Raw genomic sequence first — 18394 nt, forward strand, 5'->3', positions numbered from 1 at the left:
GTGTGTGTTTCTCGGTGTGCATGTTTTGTGTGAGTATGTGTATGTGCAGGGGTGAATGTAAGCGCATGTGTGCATATGTATGTTTGCGTGTGCGCGTGTGTGTGGGTATGTGTATGTGTTAACATGTGTGAATGTGTGCATGTGTGTGTCTCTCTGTGTATGCTTGTTTTGTGTGTGTGCATGCGTTCGTGCATGTGTGTGCGTGTGTGTGTGTGTGTGTGTGTGTGTGTGTGTGTGTGTGTGTGTGTGTGTGTGTGTGTGTGTTCTCCTAGAGTAGTGGAGTGTGAACATATAATGAGAGGGAGACACAGTGTGGGGGTGTCTGGGACAAGACACACCGACGCGACTTCACACAGCACAGTAGCAGGAAACAACACACACCTGAACCACACAGCATCACACAACCCAACAGGGCTGGTGCTTCTGTGTGTGGTCACGCAGAGCAAGTCACACGGAGAGAGAGACCGGCCAAAAAGAAAGAGAGACTGGAAACGAGAGCGAGAGAGAAATAGCAAGAAGAGAGGAGGGAGAGGGAGGAGGTATCCAAACAGAGAGGAAGTTGGGAAGGAAATAGAGAGGGGGAGTGGGAGAACTAAGGAGAAGGAGGGATAGAGAGCAAAGACAACGGTCTAATGAGGGGAGAGAGTGAGAAAGAGAGAGAGAAAGCGAGAGAGAGAGTGAGTGAGTAAGTGAGTGAGTGAGTGAGAGAGTGTGAGTGAGAGTGAGTGAGTGAGAGACAGAGCAAGTGAGAGAGACAGAAGAGAAAGTGAGCGAGAGGGAGCGCGAGAGAGAGAAAGAGAGAAAGAGGAGAGAAAAGGATAAAAAAACAAGGTAGAATGAGCGGTCGAGCAAAGTATGACAGGTGGCCGTGTTAAAGTTGGGCGAGATACTGAGTAGGTTGTAGCATGATATATGATATATATGATTAATATGATATATATGATATACATAAATGATAGATAGATAGATAGATAGATAGATAGATAGATAGATAGCATGTGTGTGTGTGTGTGTGTGTTAGTGTGTGTGTGTGTGTGTGTGTGTATATATATATAATGTGGCCTGGTCAGGTGCCATGTGTTCAACCAGCAGATTCAGAGGAACAGGACTGGGGAACTAAATGAAATTCTTCAAAACGTGTTTATTCTAACATGGTTAATGTTTCTATGAACCAGTCCTGATGTGACTCTGATGCGTCTGTCCTGCCTGTCTGGTCCAGATCTGCTCAGCCTGGAGGTCAGGAGCCTGCACAGGCTGAGGGACCTTCTGAGATGAGACAGTGGGACACACAGTAGACCTGCCAGCCATGATGACAAGCGGCTCCTTTCTGAAACATGGTGGGTGAGGCGGCACAGCTCGGCTGTCCATTACATATAATGGCCGTATAACACTGGAGGAACAAAAATAAATAAATAAATAAATTGCTGTGACGGCCCTGTGATGGCCTGGAGGCCTGTCCAGGGTGTCTCCCCACCTGCCGCCCAGTGACTGCTGGGATAGGCTCCAGCATCCCGCAAACCCAATTGGGATAAGCAGTTTGAATAATGGATGGATGGGTCTGGATCCGTTTTTTCAGTTTTTTTTGGGGGGGGGGGGGGATTTTACCCAGAATCAGCTATAGGTGGACAGTCTTTAATGCTGGCATGTCCAAGGGCTTCTGTCCACAGACAGGTCACACGTGCAAAATTGAGCATGAACATTACCACACACAGTAAACATCCCAACTACACTTCTCCTTCCCAATCTGTTCTCCGAGTCAGAACTGTCCTTCAGAAGGGTCTGATCCCCCCCCCCTTTCTCCCCAATTGTACCCGGCCAATTACCCCACGCTACCAAGCCATCCCGGTCACTGCTCCACCCCCTCTGCCGATCCAGGGAGGGCTGCAGACTACCACATGCCTCCTCCCGTACATGTGGAGTCACCTGCCGCTTCTTTTCACCTGACAGTGAGGAGTTTCACCAGGGGGACGTAGCACATGGGAGGATCAGGCTATTTCCCCCAGTTCCCCCTCCCTCCTGAACAGGCACCCCCGACCCACCAGAGGGGGAGCTATTGCAGCGACCAGGACACATACCCACAATCCGGTTTCCCCTCTGCAGACACGGCCAATTGTGTCTGCAGGGACGTCCGACCAAGCCGGAGGCAACAGGGGGACTCGAACCGGCGATCCCCGTGTTGGTAGGCAACGGAATAGACCACCACGCCACCCGGATGCCCAGGACTGCCCCCACTCTTACGAAAGAATATCTTGATCGCTCATCACCTACACCGTTCTTTTTTACTCAAGAGAGGAGAAACCCAGCCTTAAAGACTTATGTGTCATTACATATCTGTAGTCGTAACAACTGTATTGATTAAAGGGATAATCCCCACATGTTTCATATAAATGAATGTTGGTTTGGTTACCATTTATCACCAACTCCAGCCCAACAGTAACGATTCAGCTCCGTCTGAGCCTTTGCTTCTTGGAAGTGTTTGCAGTTTAATTAGCGGTGTCAGCGCGATACTTTGTAGCAAAAAATTTCAAGCTGTGCACGTGAACCACCAAGAGAACCGACACGTTTTATGACAGACAGCCGTGCTGGTCCACCAGACAGGAGAAGGCGGGACTTCCTCTCTGGTGGACCAACCAGACAGGGTCCCAGTGTGTGTGTGTGTGTGTGTGTGTGTGTGTGTGTGTGTGTGTGTGTGTGTGTGTGTGTGTGTGTGTGTGTGTGTGTTGCTCCCTGCAGGAGTCCATTGTGAAGCATATGTCCGAATCCCAGAGAGGGACCTACAACAGCTGACACACCCACACCCCACACACACACACACACACACACACACACACACAAAATACACAAATGACACACACAAATTGCAATTTAAAATTGAAAAAATGTAAAAAAAAATGTAAAAAATGTGTAAAAAATGTAAAAATGCAACAACAAAAAAATACACAACATAATGTAAGCAAGAGACAACACACTGTGTAGCATTACAATAAAACACACTGCAAACACACACATTCATACACCTGCACATTCACAGACTCATAGTAAGTAGCTAACCACAGTTTTCTAGCTTTGTGCATCATGGACTGCCCCCAAACATTACCAATTATTTAAAAACAATTATTAAAAAACAAAAAAAATCTGAAACAAAAATTACTTCCTGCCTTTCCTCTTTAACTCCGCAGCCGCACTCGGTGCACATCGCTGCGTAAATGTGGAAACGGCTGAAATGCGAAAGGTAAATGCGTTGGAAGTGGAGGGAATGTGTTGGCTTAATGGGTACGAGCAGCGACTCCCAGCCAACAGCCTTTCACCGCGCTTGGCGGTGACATCAGAGGGCCGTGGAAGTCAGCGACAGGCTCTCAGACAGGAAGGCAGGTATGAGCTAGCCTTTCCTCAGGGGGGCGCACACCACTGAACTCATGACTGGGCCGGGAAATATCCCCACATGCCATTGGCTGGCATCAGAACTGGCACAATTTGGCTACCTTGGCACCATCACATTGACAACCGCAACGGGAGTCACTGCACACTGTGTCCTGCTGGACAGGGTGTGTGTGTGTGTGTGTGTGTGTGTGTGTGTGTGTGTGTGTGTACAGGTTTATATGCTTGTGAATATAGTATTATGTGCATGTTAGCCCATGCCAGTTTAAGCATTTGAGTTGGTCTCTGTGCAGCAGGGATGAATTTGTGTGTGTGTGTGTGTGTGTGTGTGTGTGTGTGTGTGTGTGTGTGTGTGTGTGTGAGTGAGCGGGAGCCAGATGTACAGCAGAGTGTTGACAAGGCCCATCTGTGATCTTTCTCTTCACCAAAAATGCCAATCCTGCTCTCCATCCAAACACGCACACACACACACGCACACAGACACACACACACACAGCAAAAATCAAAAGTCAGTGTAGTATGTTGCAGAGGCAGTCAAACAAACAGCAAAGAAGAATAGATGCAGAGGTGTGTGTGTGTGTGTGTGTGTGAGAGAGAGAGAAAGAGAGAGAGAGAGAGAGAGAGAGAGAGAGAGAGAGAGAGAGAGAGAGAGAGAGAGAGAGAGAGAGAGAGAGAGAGAGAGAGAGGGGGATATGTTAATGTTATCAAGGTTACTTGATAGTGTGTTGGCTAAGCTCTTTATACTTAATTATAGAAATCACACACACATACATACACAGGCAAACACAGACGTACACGCACAAGGACACACACACATACACACACATGCACAAGCACACACGCAAACACACTTGTGCATGTGTTTGTGTCTTTGCCAGTGTGTGTATGTGTACAAGGACACACAAACACACGTGCAAAAAAACACAACTCCGCTGGGCCTCCACCGCCTGGGAGAGAAACTACTACTTTCCTTGTGTGCGATTCATATTGTGCGTATTTGTTCCCAGGGTGTGTTGACACATATTTGGACATGTCTGTGTATTCTGATGTGCAGAGGTGCAACTGGCACAAGTGCACCCATGTGCAAGTTGCATGGAAGTGGCAAACCACTGAGGACTGAGAAGATTCCAGCTGCAGCGGCAGCACTACGAGGGTCCATCTATTACAAAAACGTATCTATTAATTTAACAAAAACAAGTAAAAATAGTATTACAAGTTGGAGATGGAATCGTTTCACTTCGCTATACATATATTGTGATGTAAAACAGCAAAAACAACACACGTGTAAATATTCACCTTGACCTTTAGAGAAAAGAGCACCAGCTATTTTTATACGCCACAAATAAATTAGTACACCAGCACGCTCTTGTTGTGCCTGAACTCCTCTTCCTCCCCCGGTGTTCCTCCATCTCTCACTTCTTTCTGGTTATAATTCAGTCGTGTGACAGAGAAACTACAGTCTCCTACAATGGTGGAAGTTGCAAAAGTCCTCTTCTTCATGTTTGACAAAACAGTAAAACAAGTATACTGTAAACCTTAAATCTATTGTTCTAAAACCTGCGTGTTATGAGTTCCCTACAGATAAGCAACACAACTTTTCAAAATACTCCTACTTGAGGATGAAATCAAAGCACAGTGTTGTTCTGTAATGCCCGTGTCTGCATGTTGGAATTAAAAAAAGAAGAGAATTCGGGCCTAAGGCACATTTGGTGAAAAACAAAGGATTGTTTCTCTCTGCCGAGTCAAAGCTTTTATCTGCAGAAATGAAACGTTCTCAATGTGTCGGTGTGAAAAACTGAAGAGCCGGTGTAACGACTGAATTCACACACACACACACACACACTTGCTTGCTGGTAGTCCATCGAGTCCGATGATGACATCCCTCCTCGTTAATGGTGTCTTCTTTGATGACTGTAGAGTCCAATTCTTGATCCACAAGTTTTATTGCACGTTGGCCATATGAAGTCTGAGTTAGTGGGGGCAGGCATGGTTGTGTGTCTCCTTGGTCTTTTCTGTTGTTTTTTCACATTCCTCTCCATTTCCAGCTGTTCTATACCTCTGTGGCAGATCTCCCACCAGTTGGAACGGTTGATGGCAGCTTGCTCCAGTCTCAAGGGATCGATACAACACTTCTTAAGCAACGTTTTTAGCTGGTCTTTGTATTGCTTCTTCTGATCAGACCGGCAGCCCAGATGAAGCTGTCCATACAGGACTTGATGTGGCAGGCACTGTTGAGCATCCTGATGACATGCCCAAGCCAGCGCAGTTGGTGTTCAGTGACCGTGGCTTCTATGCTCTTGCAGTTTGTCCTAACAAGAATCTTGGCATCGGGAACATGGTCACGCCAAGTGATCCCCATGATTCGCTGCAGACACCTTATGTGGAACTGCTCCAGCAACCTTAGGTGGTGGCTGTATGTGACCCAGGCTTCACAGCTGCATAGGAGCGTTGTGATCCAGACAGCTTTGTAAATGGCAATTGTGGTGTGCAGGTGGAGGTTGTTTGTTTTTTTTTCCCCAGAAGACATTACGTCGGAGTTTGCCGAAGGCTACAGAGGCTTGTTTGATTCTATTGTGACATTTGTGATCAGTGTTGCAGCCCTCAGAAAGGACGCTGCCCAGGTATTTGAAAGATGGAACAACTGAGAGTGGTTGTGTTCTATAGTGAAAACAGGCAGAGTGGGTGGGGGGCTGGACCTCCATTGGCGTGGTCACCTCAGTGTTGGTGGTGTTGACTGATAGACCCAGCCTGCTGTAGGCATTTATAATTGCAACAGTCATCAGCATACTGGAGCTCAAGGACCGGCACTACTGACAACTTGTTGGTTGCCTGGAACCTTCAAATGTTGAAGAGGTTTCCATCTAGCCTAAAGTCTATTGTGATCCCACTACTGCCTTCCAGATCTTTACGAAAAAGCTTTGTGACACAGAAGAGGAAAATGTTGAAGAGTACTGGTGCCAGCACACACCCCTGTCCCACTCCAGTGCATACATTAAAGGGTCCCGATTCCTGTCCTCCTACAGCCACCTGTGCCACCATGCCATCATGGAAGTGTGACAGAATGTTCACAAATTTGCTCAGACAGCCAAACTTTCTCAGGATTTTCCAAAGTAGTGCTCGATTCAGTATCAAAAGCTTTGGAGAGGTCGACAAAAGCCATGAAAAGGTCCTGATGTTGTTCACGACACTTTTCTTGTGGCTGTGTTAAAAAATCATATCCATAGTACTTCTGTTCTTCCTGAAACCACACTGTGACTCTGGCAGCACATGTTCTGTCAAGTTCTTCACCATCCTGCATAGGATTACCTTTGCTAGGATCTTGCCTGCAACAGCTCACAGGGATATGCTGTGACTGTTGCCACAGATGGACCCCCGTTTTTGTACAGGGTGACAATTTTAGCATCCCTCCATTATTGATGGACACTCTTCTGGTCCCAGACCTGCAGTATGTACTGATAGATCATTCTGGTGCACAAGTATTCCCCTTGTTTTAGGAGTTCTGCTGAGATACCATCACTTCCTGGGGACGTATTGTTCTAGAGGGAGTTGATGTCTGTAAGTACTTCTTGAAAAGCTGGCGAGTGGTCAAAGTCTGAGATGGGCAGACAAATTGGCAGCTCTTCCAAGATGCATTGGTCGGTTGGTGAGTGTTGGTTAAGGAGGGCTTCAAAATGTTCAGCCCACCTTGCCAGGATCCACTTTTGGTCTTTCAGGGTTGTCAGTCCATCCGCTGATTTTAAGGGTGTGATAGAGCAGTTCCTAGGGACCATATATAGTCTTTATAGAGTTGTAGAAATTGTGCATATCATTTCTGTCAGTATATGATTGAATCTCATGAGCTTTGTTCATCCACCATGTATTTTGCAGAGTGTGCAAGGTTGTTTGTACCTCCTTACATGTTATTTGCCACTGCTGCTGAAAGATGGCGGATGCAGTTGGGGTTAGCCCTGTGAACTATCACATCCTTGCTGGAAACCATGCATAGGGCAAGATGCATGGTTTCCAGCAGGGATGTGATGGTGTTAGAGTTCTCGTCAAGCCAGCCCTGATGTTTTCTGGCTTTGTAGCCTATAGAGTCGACCGCAGCTTGATCTAGCAATGAGGTTAAGAAGATCAATTTCTGATCCATGGAATTGTCAGAACTCAGAATGGCCTCAAACTCTAGTGCAATCATGTCTACAGAGCGACGGAACTCATTCCGTGCTGGGGCTGACTTCAATTTAGCACAGTTCAATTGCTTTTTAGGGGTTTCTTGAGGCACTTTTGGGGGTTGCACTTTGATGTGGAGCTTGGTCATGATCAGGCGGTGATCTGTCCAGCATCCTGCACCTTTCTTGGCCTGGGACAGCAAGACATCACTAGTGTCAATACGTCTGGTTATGATGTATTCAATTAGGCGCCAGTGTTTAGATCATGGGTGCAACCAGGATGTTTTGTATTTGGTCTTCTGAAGAAACAGTGTGTTTGTAATGGTGAGTGTTAGCAACCTCAGACCATTTGCATTAACCTGACCAACTCCATGCCTACCCAACACTCCACTCCATATACCATTGTTATTTCCTACCCTAGCATTAAAGTATCCAAGAAGAAGGATCTTGTCCTATTTTGGGATACAATGAAGGGCCTCATCTAGTTGCTGTTGGAAGCTGTCCTTCACGCCATTATCAAATGGCAGTGTTGACGCATATGCACTTAACAAAGTGGCATAGTGTGCATTTGCTAGGGGGATACAGAGGGTAATTAGCCTCTCGCTTAGTCCGGTGGGTGTTTCAGTGAGGCTGGGTAGAATGCTGTTTTTTACTGCCAGTCCAACACCATGCTGATGTTGTCCGCCAGCGGGATAGCTTCTCCAGAAAAGGGTACACCCTCCTCCTTTCTCACTCAGGGAGCCTTCATCCAGGAGCCTAGTTTTGCTGAGAGCAAATCAGCGTGGTCCTTCGGTGTGGTCTGTTGCCATCATTATCAAGGAGAGTTCTAACATTCCATTTTGCCAATTTGAACGGGATAATTTTCTTGTTTTTACCGCAGGATGGAATCCTCGGTAGGTGCGGTAACCTACCCAGGAGGTTAGTTGAGTGGACAAATTTTAGGCCACCTTTTCTTAGCCCCATCCCCAATTGGTGTGAGCCGTGTGGTCCCTAAATAGGGCTGCTCAGTCACATGAGGGTCTGCCAAAAGCAGCTCCCACTCAATCCCAACTGCTGTCGACCATATACCCTGTGCTGCTGATGTGCAGGGCTCTGGCTAGGAGCTCCCAGGCCATTATATCCTGCTCCCGTCGCCAGACATCCCAAAGCCACCAGACTTCAACCACATGTAAAGCCAGGTATTGTACACCATGGTCAGAGACCTACACAAGGAGGTTCTTAAGAGTACCACAGGGGTGCACAGTCCTCAGCAGCAATGTCTTTGCCATGACAGGTTTTTCCTGGTGGCAAGGGCTTATACCCAGGACAACCTGTCACCCATCATTACTGCAGGAGGCTGCCGAAAATTCAAGACTGTCGAAGAACCGCCTAATGTGTGCCGCCAAACACGTTGCTTTTCTCTCAGGGTGTGCTCCCCTAGCCTTTGTCTCAATAGAATTCCCACAAGGTAGTTTGCCTGAGGTCACGAGGCACCCAGTTACTGTGTGTGGCCAGGAGGAGGCCTGGCAGAGGTCTTGGCAAAGAAGAGGCTATGTATTGGCAGGGGAAGGCTTACGCACTGGGCTGCTTCCTTGTTCACCACAAGGGCTAGCCAGTGGCAGCAAGCTATAAGCGAGGTTACAAAAGCATGCGGTATGCAAGCATGCATTTTACCTCTAACTACTGCACTACTGCATCACATCACCCTGTGCGAAATGCACACACACACACACACACACACACACACACACACACACACACACACACACACACACACACACACACACACACAACTGGCACCGCACAGAAAAAAATACATCACAGGAGAATCTCCTGAAAGAATGAATTCCATTGATCACACAGATGACACTTGAGAGGGGTGAGACAGTCAGAAAGACAGACAGACAGAAAAAAATGGTCCTGAGAGGATCCAATAGACTTCAGAGAGAGAGTGGCTGCAGAGAGAAAGTGTGAGGGAGAAGAGAGAGAGGGATGGAGTTTCTATTTCTGAGCTGAGCATTTATCACAGACATCCTGAGTTTATTTTTGTGGCCTCTCTCTCTCCTCTCTGTCTCACTCTTCAACCCCTCCTTGTCGGTCTCTACTTCCCTCTGTCTCCCTAGCTCTCTCACCTTCTCTCATTCCTTCCAGTCTCACACATTGTCTCCTTCCCCCTTCTCCCTCCCCCCTCTCTCTTTCGCTCTCTCTCTCTACTTGTTGATTGATGTCCCTGTCACTGGACCAGTGGAGCCACATTTCCTCAGAAATGTCTCTCTCTCTAGCTCTCTCTCCCTCTTGCTCTCTCTGTCATTATACCCTCATTCTCCTTACTAATTTCCTCCATTTGCTCCCCCTCTCTATCCCTGTCATTCTCTCCGACTCTCATTCACTATTGTTCTGTCTTCTCTTCTGTCCTCTCTGTTATTCTATCCCATCTGTTATTCTATCCCATCTCCAATATCCACCTGAGTCCTACCCCCACCACAAATCAGTCATTACATTCCTTACCCCACCCCTTTCTTTCTCCCTCTCTCTCTGCACCATCCTTTCATCCCTGGGGAGACGATGGAGAAGGAAGGATGATAGAGAACAAGGGAGAGAAAGAGAGTGAGAAAATGTATGTCTTTCTGGTGGGAGCAGCACATGCCCTGACCACGGAAGTGTGAAAAACCAATTTAAAATGGCGGCTGTCCTATTGAAATGGAAGAGGCACAGAGAGTGAGAGACAGAGTAAGTGAAGAGACCAAAGGAAAGTGGTAGGGACAGACAGATAGAGACGAGGAAGAGAAAGAAAGAGAGAGAAGGAGAGGGGGACATCAGGCCAAACTGAGGGAAACGAAGAGGCAAACATTGATAAGAGAGCTACACGGTCAAAGGAAGTGCAAGGGTCAGAAAAGTAAGCCAAGAAATTGTGGCTACAAAGAGGAGGATGGACTAGCCTTCTAAATTATATCCAACCCCCCCCCCCCCACACACACACACACACAGACTCTAAACCACATGAACCAGCGCCAGAGGCCTACATGGTTTATTTCTCGTCTCAAATATATTGTAGCAAATTCAGGGGGCAGCCAGAACGCGAACACGGGTCGCCCGCACCAAGGACGACTGCGCTAACCAGTCAATTAACATGTCTGACCTGTTAGTCAACGGGCTAGTGAGTCTATTTATTCATGATCGTTACACTACCCCTATCCTTCAGGAAGTGTGTCCCCGCGTCTCAGCATACCAGCTCCCTCACGCCTCCGGTGGCCTCACGGTCTCACCATCCCACTTCTGACACAAGTAGCAAATTATGGGGGCAGCCGGGAACCGCCGCAGCTGGGACGCGAACCCGGGTTGCCCACACCACGGGCGACTGCGCTAACCGGTCAACTAAAGTGTCCGACCCATTAGCCAACCGACTAGTGAGTCTAGTCATTCGTGATCATTACACTACCCCTATCCTTCGGGAAGCGTGTCCCCATGTCTCAGCATACCAGCTCCCTCATGCCTCACGGTCTCACCATCCCACTTCTGACACAAGTAGTGAATTCAGGGAGCAGCCGGGAACTGCTGCAGCTGGGAACTGCTGCAGCTGGGAACTGCTGCAGCCGGGACAGGAACCCGGGTCACCCGCACCACGGGCAACTGCACTAACCAGTCGACTAAAGGGTCCGACCCGTTAGCCAACCGGCTAGCGAGTCTACTCATTCATGAGCATTACATTTTAGAAAACAAGTTCGGTGGACTGTTTAAAGTGAAATAAAACATTTGTTAAAACGAAAGTACTACGTGTTTGTTTAGTTGAAATCGGGAGCAGAAACCAATGACAGACCAGCGAGTGGGGCATTCATCCAATCAGAGTCTAGAATGTTACATAGCGACCCTTTCGTCATACTCTATATGACTGTAAGCAGGTACAATAAAAGCTAATATTTTGAACTCACTGTTTTTACCCCCAGAAGCCCTGATCCTGATTCCATTGGACGCAATGAGAGGCACTTGCTGTTGTCAGGTAGCAAGAGTCGCCCGTCAATCACAGTGTTAGGGATAAGTGAATCATCATCAGCATCATCATCATTCACTAATACACCTTACATAACTCTACTCACCAGCCTTATTATTTCTTGTAATTGATAGACAAGGCAAATTTCTTTTTTTTTTTTATTTCTTTTTTATTACCGGTACTACCATTTATTTCTCGAAACAAGGAGAGGTGGAGAGTACTTGCTGATAGGCGGAGAGTATTTGCTGAGAGGCAGAGAGTATTTGCTGAGAGGCGGATAGTACTTGCTTTAGTTCTTATGGAAAATGAACGCTGGCCTACCAAGTGGTGGACAGACCCAGCAGTCAGTCTGGGGTTTCTTCTATTGGAAGCATTTACTTTGAGTAGACCTGGCCCTTTTCTCCTCACACTGGAGAGCAGAGATGCAAGACATTTTTCTGCTCAGAGTTGAATATTTTTCCACTTCGAGCACAGCGAGTTTCTCCAAAAAGGCAAGGTGTGCTGTGCAGATAGAAAGCAAGACACCTGGGGTGCATAAACACTTAGTAAAATGCTTCAAGCCCACTGAAAACAGTTAGGAAAAAGATGCCCCTGACTAGACACCCTTATTCGCCTTTCTTCAATTGAATAAGGGAAAAAAACAGAGATTATTGTGTTTGGCAACAAAGAGAACAGAACTATTTCAAAAAAACAACTCATGTCTCAAGCTCTAAAAACCAAAGACCACGTCCGAAATCTTGGCATTTTAATAGACTCAGATCTCACGTTCACCAGCCATATCAAAGCAATCACTAAAACAGCCTCCTATCATCTTCAAAACATATCCAGAATCAAGGGTCTGGTATCCCAAAACGACCAAGAGAAGCTCATCCATGCTTTTAAGTCCAGTAGAATTGATTACTCTAACGGTCTCTTAACTGGTCTTCCCAAAAAGACCATTAAACAGCTGCAGCTTATTCAGAATGCTGCTGCTGGAGTTTTAACCAGGACCAGGAGAACAGAGCACATCAGTCCAGTCCTGAGATATTAACACTGGCTTCCAGTTAGTTGCAGAATAGATTTTAAAGTGCTGCTACTTGTCTACAAATCACTGAATGGTGTAGGCCCAGAATACATCACTGACATGCTCGAAGAGTATAAACCAGGTAGGGCTGTAAGATCTAGGGACTCGGGTCAGTTAGTTCAGCCCAGAGTCCAAACCAAACATGGTGAAGCCGCATTTAGCAATTTTTAAATCAAGGTTAAAAACATTTATTTTTTCTTGTGCCTGTGATTGATCATTAAAACTTACACATCATTCAAACTTCACTTTAATTCTGGAAGTAGATCTCTAGTCACTCCTGGCAGGGAAGTGACTATGATTTTATTCTTCTTTTTTTTTTTAATATATTTTCTTTTTCATTGCCTTGTGATGGCCTGGCGGCCAGTCCAGGATGTCTCCCTGCCTGCTGCTCAATGACTGCTGGGTGATTCCAGCATCCCCGCGGCCCTGAGTAGGATAAATGGTTTGGGTAATGGATGGATGGATGGATGGATGGATGGCATCTTACTAGCAAAAAGGTGTCCAATGTGATCACAGACTTAACATATATTGCAATCAGTGTTGGTATCTTCCACACTACACTTGCAACCCACGACTTTTGTCCTTCAATGGAAGGTAATAAATGGACTTTGTAACAACCAAGGCATGTTGGGCAACAATCATGGGTCTTGTTGGAGTCTTGTTGCAGTGCCCTGAAGCAAGACCTATGACCCCCCCCACACACACACACACACACTTAAAGACCTGACTTGATGAGGTACCTTGTTGCTTTGTAGCAAGTGGGTACATCTACTGCGACCTTGGGTTGTATGTGACGTTGTCTTGCTAATTTGTAATTTTTATCCCCTTGTACTACTACTAACCTCCCTGCTGGTAGTCTGCTGAATGCAAACTTATACTCGTCACATGACCAGCACCGTTGGCTCTACGTCTGTAATGCTGATTTAATGCACTGCCCATCTAATTTGTAATTTGAACATCTGACTACTCGTGCCAGTCTTGGTGATCCACTTGTCGTGCACTTACGCTAATTACATCTGACATGACATGCACTCCTGGCTATGAGGTGATTACTGTGTAGTAGTATAAGATGCCTGTAGGAGACACACAGACATTTAATTGTTAATTGCTAACTCTCATATATTGCTATGGATAAAAGCACCTGCTAAATAAGAAAATGTGAATGTATTCTTTTGTTTTGTCTTTGGTACTGTCTCTCAGTGTGTGTGTGTGTGTGGGGGGGGGGGGGTCGGCTTGTATTAAATGATTGCTTCCTGGCTGGGGGTTTGTCTCCAGGTTTCCGTGGCAGCTGATAGTTTGTGGTGAGCTGCTGTATTTAAACTGCAGCCAAGCTGACAGTGAGCTGCAGAGCGTAGAATGAGACCCATCCATCCTCACCCTCCAAACATGTGTTGTACTTTAGCCGGTGCAAAATACTTGGGTTGTCTTTTTTTTAGGTTACCATAGAAGTGGGGCTGCCACCTGGATTTATCTGTTTTGTTCTGCTTTTATTAGTGTGTAGTTTTGGGAATCAAGAAAATTTATTTGTCATTTCATTCCATGCACCTACGCACACAAAACGAAACAGAATATTGTTTCCCGCAGTCCACAGCAGAGCAACACAAAGACAAAAACACATCCAGACAACAAGAACTCATGTATCCAAACTACAAAAGGAAAACTACAAAAACTGCAAAACACATACACTCACTGGCCACTTTATTAGGTACACCTTGCTAGTACCGGGTTGGACCCCCTTTTGCCTTCAGAACTGCCTTAATCCTTCGTGGCATAGATTCAACAAGGTACTGGAAACATTCCTCAGGGAGTTTGGTCCATATTGACATGATAGCATCACGCAGTTGCTGCAGATTTGTCGGCTGCACATCCATGATGCGAATCTCCCGGTCCACCACATCCCAAAGGTGCTCTATTGGATTGAGATCTGGTGACTGTGGAGGCCATTTGAGTACAGTGAACTCATTGTCATGTTCAAGAAACCAGTCTGAGATGATTCGAGCTTTATGACATGGCGCTTTATCCTGCTGGAAGTAGCCATCAGAAGATGGGAACACTGTGGTCATAAAGGGATGGACATGGTCAGCAACAATACTCAGGTAGGCTGTGGCATTGACACGATGCTCAATTGGTACTAAGGGGCCCAAAGTGTGCCAAGAAAATATCCCCCACACCATTACACCACCACCACCAGCCTGAACCGTTGATACAAGGCAGGATGGATCCATGCTTTCATGTTGTTGACGCCAAATTCTGACCCTACCATCCGAATGTCGCAGCAGAAATCGAGACTCATCGGATCAGGCAACGTTTTTCCAATCTTCTATTGTCCAATTTTGGTGAGCCTGTGCGAATTGTAGCCTCAGTTTCCTGTTCTTAGCTGACAGGAGTGGCACCCGGTGTGGTCTTCTGCTGCTGTAGCCCATCTGCCTCAAGGTTCGACGTGTTGTGCATTCAGAGATGCTCTTCTGCATACCTCGGTTGTAATGAGTGGTTATTTGAGTTACTGTTGCCTTTCTATCAGCTCGAACCAGTCTGGCCATTCTCCTCTGACCTCTGGCATCAACAAGGCATTTTCGCCCACAGAACTGCCGCTCACTGGATATTTTCTCTTTTTCCGACCATTCTCTGTAAACCCTAGAGATGGTTGTGCGTGAAAATCCCAGTAGATCAGCAGTTTCTGAAATACTCAGACCAGCCAGTCTGGCACCAACAACCATGCCACGTTCAAAGTCACTTAAATCACCTTTCTTCCCCATTCTGATGCTGGGTTTGAACTGCAGCAGATCGTCTTGCCCATGTCTACATGCCTAAATGCATTGAGTTGCTGCCATGTGATTGGCTGATTAGAAATTTGCATTAACGAGCAGTTGGACAGGTGTGCCTAATAAAGTGGCCGGTGAGTGTATATCCAAAATACCCCCCCCCCAAATAAATAAATACATTCACTGTCCAAGAGAGTAAACGCCAGGATGACTGTCGGAACTGTCGGTCTGCATGGGCTAGCAGTTAGCTTAGCCTGTCCCGCTTCCATGTTCTGTCAGACCGCGCTTGGTGTTTCCTCTTCGGGCACAGGTCCAGGTAGGGGCCATGGTCCCTGAGCCCATCGGACACAGCAGACCAGGCTCCCCCAGCCAATCTAGCACCACCTCTCCCAGCCAGACACCTTCGACACACCTCCCCGCACTCCACACAACGACACCAAAAACAGTCAACGCTAGGCGAGGCTGCCGCCAGACCGCCCTCAGTATTATCAGAACTGCCGGTCTGCATGAGCTAGTAGTTAGTGTTTTCTCTTCAGGCACAGCTCCAGGCAGGGCTGTGGTCCCTGGGCCCACAGGATGCAGCAGACCAAGCTCTCCCAGCAGATCCAGCGCCAGCTCTCTCAGCCATCAAACAAAGGCACAAACTTAGACACAGACGTGGTCAAAGACACTGCATGGACGGTAATGGGTGAGGCCGTTGCAAACGTGAATTCATGCCGCCACCTTCCCACACCGGAAACAGAAGGTCTCTTTTCTTTCTGATACGAAAACATAATTTGACTCCTATCGAGACAGTTCTAGTTTTGTTGCCTGCGGGAGGCCAAAGCAAGAAGGATATGTTAGCTCATGTTTTGTCATGTTAACCCTCAACTGGGACATATCGGTGGATTAGCACATGTTCTCTCCATGTACTTCCTTGCCGGTTCCTCCCCGTGTCTGAAGACGGGCATGGCAGGTGAACAGGGGTAGTATGAAAGGTGCGTGAGTGATGTTGTGCTGTTCCCAGTCTGGTCAATGAAGGCAGCAAAACAACAACATGTCATCATAACGGTAGACTGCTCAATGCATCCTCTCAAAGGCCAACAGCGAGTGGAGTTTTTTGGGGTTTTTTTAGAACTGTAAACATCAGTTCTAGTCTCAGATGGCTTCACAATCCCACACTGAAGACACAATGAGCGACCATGGATGATGCTCTCCAGCCTTAGCATGTGAATGTGTCAAATGGTGTGGTGTAAAACAGCAACGAGATAACATGAAAATGTTAAAAGAAGAAGCAGAAGAGGTGACTAACAGTTGATGAGGACGGTTTTGGTTGGAACAGATGAAGAAAAAAAAGAGGCCAGGTTGTACAGGCTGTGGAGATGAAGGAACGGTGTCTTCACGAGGCCACTGTGCCATCCAATCTTTCCCTTCACTGGTCCACAGCCAGGCAGCAGCTAGTCAAAGCTGCTTAGAGGAGCTAAAGAGCTCAACGCTTCAACTGACTTAATGGACCAACGAGAACGACACGTTGGACGCCAGTGAGGAGAAGAGGAGAGTGAAGAGGAGAGAGAGGGAAGGAAAACGAGGAGTAGTGTTAAGGAGATGAGTGGGGGAGAGTGGGAAAAAGGGGGGAAGACTGTCCTTCCATTCGTGTTAGGTCACAGGTAGTGGACCAGGGTGTTTGCATGTGTCTGTTAAAAGGCATCATACATGATGACCCTGCAGGTCTGACCTGGTGTTCAGAGGAGCGGTGGATGTTTTTAATGAGCGGTTGGTGGTCAGTGAGGAGATAGATGGGTAGATCAATAAGGGCCCAGACACGCCAAAACAACTTCAGAGGACTAGCAGCGACGAAGGCCGACTGTTGCGTCGCCTCATGTCGTATGCATCTGGGCCAAAAAGTAGCACTTGAACACACCGCAAAGACTACAGCCAATGGCCAACTAGCCAACAGCCAACGGCCATTCTACACCTGCGTGAGAGGAAATAACTCTCCACACCAGCAGGAGGCAGTTGTCTGTATTCGTCATTCAAAATTTGAAACCGGAAGATCCAGCACATTTACCATGCGCTAGCCAGCGAACAATAACACAAACAATTACGAACCATTTCTAAAGAGCCCAATGGCCAAAAAGAAAATCTTACCTGATATAACAAGTTTATTTCCGATCTCACGCCAGAGTTCTGTTCTGTTCACCACTCGGTTGGCATAACGTTTTTCTGTAATGTCGTGTCGTAGCACAGCTGGCCTCTCCTGAATCATGCTGATCAGCTGGTCCTCGGTTTCTTCATTCCAGATCGCCATGTCGTTGGGAAAATATGAGCTTCTTGAAATGTTCAAGTGAGATGAAGATGAAAAATGAGAAGGGCCCTCTCTCTGTGTGGCCATTCAACTTCGTCGTTTGCTTGCCTTCTAACTTCCGTTTCTCTTCTCGTGCACTGATTCGCTAAGCTGAACAGCCAATCAGAGCGATCTCTCACCGACGGGCTCCGCCGCCGATTCAACACTCTGAACTATCCGGGAAGCTGCCGACAGGGGTCCGACTAGTGCCAACGGTGCGGGACACACCGCAAAAACTAGGGCCACAGACGCTCACCGACGGCCCGACATTGGCAGACGGCCGACCGTCGGCCTGGTGTGTCACGGAGAAAGTGGGTATACTCTCCTACATATTTCAATGGCATTTTGGCTGGTACGTGTTATACACAGTAAATTGACTGAAAAGGAGGTGGCTATACTCTTTACACTTGTGTATACCCTCCACTATACAACTCTTTAAGATCAATTCAAGCCACTAAGCATTGGCTCACCACACACGTACACATAAATAAAGTCAGACCCCGTTTACACTTGGTTTTAAAATGCGTTTTTTTTTGCAATCCGATCACAAGCGGACAGCGCTACATACAAGTGTAAACGATCACCAAAAAGTTTTGCGACCCAGTCACTCAAACCACTTGCTGAGGTGGTCTGGGATGCATTTGACCACACGTCTTTTGTAGTGTAAACGCTAATGCGTCCTGATCCATCCCTGACAAGGACATAACAGGAAATCTCTTCTTCTTCTTCTTCTTCTTCTTCTTCTTCTTCTTC

The sequence above is a fragment of the Lampris incognitus genome, chromosome 1 (genome assembly GCF_029633865.1).
Source record: "Lampris incognitus isolate fLamInc1 chromosome 1, fLamInc1.hap2, whole genome shotgun sequence".
Taxonomy (NCBI): Eukaryota; Metazoa; Chordata; class Actinopteri; order Lampriformes; family Lampridae; genus Lampris; species Lampris incognitus.